The sequence below is a fragment of the Elephantulus edwardii genome, unplaced genomic scaffold (genome assembly GCF_000299155.1).
Source record: "Elephantulus edwardii isolate Elephantulus edwardi_28Jun2011 unplaced genomic scaffold, EleEdw1.0 scaffold00006, whole genome shotgun sequence".
NCBI lineage: Eukaryota > Metazoa > Chordata > Mammalia > Macroscelidea > Macroscelididae > Elephantulus > Elephantulus edwardii.
In genome coordinates, this window is record NW_006399756.1 from 23,656,181 (window position 1) to 23,660,970 (window position 4,790).

The following is a 4,790-nucleotide window of genomic DNA, read 5'->3' on the forward strand; positions in this document are numbered from 1 at the left end:
AAGAGTGCCCAGCAGTGTGCTAGATGCTACCTTTTTAAAAGTCCTTGGAACTGGTTTCCTCCTGCCAGTAGAAGAACTGGGCTAGATCATCAGTTCTGTACTAGCCGTGTGATCACCAGTCACAGGCTGCTGAGGTTCGTAGTTTCCCCATTTGTGTGAGAAATGGAGAACAATGGGAGTAATAATAGCAATGCGTTTTTCAGAGAACGGTTTGAGGATAAAGCTCAACATCAAGAAAACAAAGAATCTCACCACTGGGCCGACTGGTAGCTTCATCATCGATGGAGAAGAGTTTGAGATTGTTAATAATTTCAACTTGCTTGGTTGCACAGTCAACACTCTTGGCAATAGCAGTTGGGAAATTTAAAAAACAAAACAAAACAAAACAAAAACCAGCATGAGGAAAGTCTGCTGTCAGGGACCTCTCCAGAGTGCTAAAGTGCAACGATGTCATTCTGGAAACTAAGGTGTACCTGATCCAGGCCATGCTTTTCGCAGTTACTTTCTATGCATCAGAGAACTGGACAATAACTACAGATTATAGAAGAATGATCAATACCTTTGAGTTGCTGTGCTGGCGAAGAGGGTTGAACATGCTGTAGACAGCCAGGAGAACAAAGAAGTCTGTCTCAGAGAGGGTGAAATCAAGCTGCTCTCTAGAGACAAGAATTTTGAACTTCTGTCTCACATACATTGGACACATGGCAAGAAGGAACTAGTCCTTGGAAGGGCACATGATGCCTGGAAGCGCAGAAAGACAATGCAGGAGAGGAAAACCCAGGTTGAGATGGATTGACTCAGGGACTGGAGGAAAGGGGTTAAGTTTGTTTGGAGATGATGGAATTGGCTCAGGATAGGGCAGTATAATGTACATGTTGTTGTTTGTTGTTGATTGTCTTTGAGTCAAGCATGACTCATAGCGACCCCTTAGGGTTGATAGAGGTTACAGGCAACTTGATGATGCATATCAACAACAATGGAGTTTTGGTAGCTTAGTAGTAAGAAGCTGTGATGCAATCTCAAAGGTAAGACATTCTAATCCACCAGCCGCTCCATGGGAGAGGGATGTGCATGCTCTTCCCCTGTGGCTAACTGCCTCTGAAAACCTGCCTGAGGGTCAGCTATGGGTCAGTTCTGACACCAGCACCACAACAACAACAACAATGGGATCCAACATGCCACAGACTGTGAAGATGACACAAGATAGAGCAAGGTTCAGATCTCTTGTTTATTAGGTTGCTGTACGTAGTTGACCTGATAGCAACAACAATACTAGTATTATTCAAAGCCCTGGGAGATGGTAGAACTGATACAGTGTAGTGGAATTAGACATGGAATTGCTAGGCGCTAGACCAGTGTTTCCTATACCTGAGGGTCTAGGTAATGACACCTTAGTTAGTCACTAGAAGCAGGAGTGGCATCCACTTCCTAAACAACAGCCTCCAGAAATTCTACAAACTTGAATGAATGTCAATAGTTGTAAAGAGGCTCCAGGCCTTTTGTTCACTGGGTCACTATGAGTCATGCTCGACTCGAAGGCAATCAACAACAACAACAACAGTAACAACAACAAAAGCTATTGTGGAACCAAAAAGTACAGAGCTACGAGAACCATGTGCTGGTGCTCAGAAAATATTGGTGATTCTAATAGCTGTAAAACATTAAATATTAAAATTTTTATCATCACAGTAACTCTATTTGTTTTTGAATACATGTAATAGACCCTTAATGTCAGAGGGGCGAGATTGAAATAACAGACAAATGAATCCCTGAAACTCAACCCCTCAGGAATATTCAAATGATTTTTTGCACAAACATGAACACTTAGGAATCTGATATCTACCTAATGCCATTGCGTGTTTCCGCCAAGCAAGGCATTAAGTTAAAAGGCACTCAGTTCTCGATAAGAAGTATGCTAAGCGTTACTGTATATTCATTGCTGGTGGAGGAGGATTTCCATGGGCAGGAAATCTCCCAATGTCAGAGCTGATTTCTAATCTCATGAATATGTACATAATTTAAGTGTCCAAGTACAAAACTGGCAATTAGAGTAGAAACGAGGGAGCTTGCTAAATGTCAACCCCCGTGCTTGTTTATAAAACAAATTCTCAAGCTGAAATGCCATCATATGCAAACAAGGAAGACTTGCATTCGCAACAGATACCGTGTTGAATCTGATGGTATCATTATTTTCCAATTGCTACCTGAAACAGTTTGATCTACCTGTTCCAAGCGATTTAAAAGAAATAGACTGCAAGAATAAGGAGATTTGAATGTTTGGCAACAAATGACAGGGATTAAAGTTTGAAGAGCCACAGTTATGCTTGGTCGCTGTTTGGGCATTGAAAGAGAGCTCTGGTTTCCCTTTTGTTACTTTATAGCCAGCTTTCTGGATTTGTTCCAGGCCACCAATATTCATCTGAGTGGATTTGAGATGCTCCCTAAACCCAGACACTAGTCTGGGAGACTCTAGAGGACATTTAATCTCCTAAGAAAGAATGAATTGCTTTCTGAAGTAGACGAAGGGAGACCCAACAAATCACTCTCTCAGCTTAGAACTCTGGTTGTTATTGTGTCCCATTGAGTAGGTACCAACCACTAGCTGACCCTCTGGCAGGTTTTCAAAGGCAGTTAATCGCACAGGAGGAGATTGCCCATCTTTTTCCTTCAAAGCAGCTGATGGATTTGCCCCATGCCTTTGGGATTGCAGCACAGCTTCTTACCATTAGGACACCAGAACTCCCTTAATGTCAGTTTTTTCTGGATACTTCTTGGCTGAAACTTAATTTAACTATGAAGGGGAGTAGGCTAGGGAGAAAAGAAGGCTTGACTTTGTCGATAGATCTATTTTGTGATTATATGTCCCCATGGTTTTCATACTCTTTCAAAAATCTTGTTAAGAAATATTTTATCTTCTCCATTCTCCTGCTTTCAGTATGATAAGCCATTGCAGGTCCAATTTACAGATGGTGTATTCCAGTGTTCCAAGAGATCCGGATTTCATGCCCTCAAGAGGAAGAGAACCAAAACAGAGGTGCCCTGCCTTACCGAACAAGCTCGCTTTACTATGCTGCATGTTTATGCAGAAATGGCATGAAATGGAAAGTTATGAATACTGAGCTCCAAAACTTCGCTCTCATGACTTGCTTAATGCAAATGCTGCCTGGGCTCCTCTAACTACATCTCTTAAGAGAAAATATCCCAGAATGAGAAAACCTGTGAACTGAAGCGGTAGCAGCTGTTCCGTGAAGGGCCAAGCAAGACAAAATTCAGCCTCAGACATTGGGGACAAAGATGCATCGTCTAGTATCCTTCCTTCCTTCTGAAAAATCTCAAGATAAAAATCTGCTTCTTCCATGGAGTCCTTCTTTCCCAGAGTGGATAGACAGCTGAGGCTGAAGGCAGCAGTTGGAAGCAGAAAGGAAGGTGGACGGGGGCATGACTATGTGCCATTTTCTCCAGGATGCTCCTTTCAAGTGAGGGCAAGGAGACTTCATCTTGCATCCCTTGGATGTGCCATTGAGAAAAACCAATCACTAGAAGAGGTCCTCCTGGAGAGTAGAGGGTCAGTGAAAAGAAAAGACAATCTCAGTGAGATGATTGAAATAATAACACAATGGCTGCAACAGTGGACTCAAACATGCCGATGACCACGAAGAAGGCATTGCACTGGGCAGCGTGCTGGATCATTCTGCTATACGATCCTCATGAGTTGAAGCCTGTTCATGAGCAGCTAATAACAATTCTGATAGACATTTTACATCTCTCTGAAGAAGAGTGTGGCGTCAGGATCAGAGGAGGGCTCATCAATAACCAACATTATGCAGATGACACACCCTACTTGCTGAAAGTTAGAAACTGAAGCACTTGCTGCAGGAAATCAACATGAATTATATCTCAGCATTAAGAAAACAAAAATCCCCACCACTGGGCCAATAGGCAGCATCCTGATAGATGGGAAAGTTACTAAAATTTCAACTACTTCATCTTACGTGGATCTGCAATCAACACTATTGGTACCAGCAGTGAGACCAGGAGACACACTATATTAGGGAAGTGTGCAGTCAGGGACCTCTCCAAATGACTGAGAAGCATTTATATCAGCTTAAATACTAAGCTGTGCCTGATTCAGGCCATGGTCGTTTTCAACCACTTGCTGTGACTCTGAGGGCTGGACAATGAATAAGGAAAATAGAAGAATTGATGCCTTTGAGCTGTGGTGTTGGAGAAGAGTACTGAATATTGCGTGGGCTGCAAAAACCCCCACACTCCTATGTCTTGGGGAAAGTACCGCTAGAGTACTCCTTGGAGGCAGAGATAATAAAGCTTCATCTCCCATGTTGCTTAGAGAGGCTGTTCTTTGGATTCTTTGGAGTGAGTCATCATGCTTGGAAAGGAAAAAGATCAGTGAAGGAGAAAGTGGCCCAGATGGATTGAGACAGTGACTGCAGCAGTGGGCTCATGAGTGTCAGAGATGACGAGGATGGCGCGGGATAGGACAAGGGGTCAGACTGGTTGTTCACAGGGTTACTAAGACACATACTTGTCTCAACACCTAACAACAATTTAACTTCATTCTTATATTTAACATTGACTGTATGTTTTTATCTGTTTGCATATGAGAAGAAAAAGGCTCAGAGGGACAGAATTAAGCAGTTTCTCTGGAAAGCATATGATGTGATGGGTAGAGTCAAGGGTCTAACCCAGGACTGACTGTGTCCAAACCCAGTCTTGATTGCACCAAAACACTGGCCTTCCTAGCAAATCCATTATGATTTTTTCTTTTTTTT

The 4,790-nt window shown here is 42.7% G+C and overlaps 1 protein-coding gene across 4 annotated transcripts in view; it reads left to right on the forward strand.

Moving 5' to 3' along the window:
• Positions 1 to 4,790, forward strand: part of SORCS1 (sortilin-related VPS10 domain containing receptor 1) — a 675,554-nt gene that overhangs the window by 450,769 nt on the left and 219,995 nt on the right. The window lies entirely within an intron of this gene.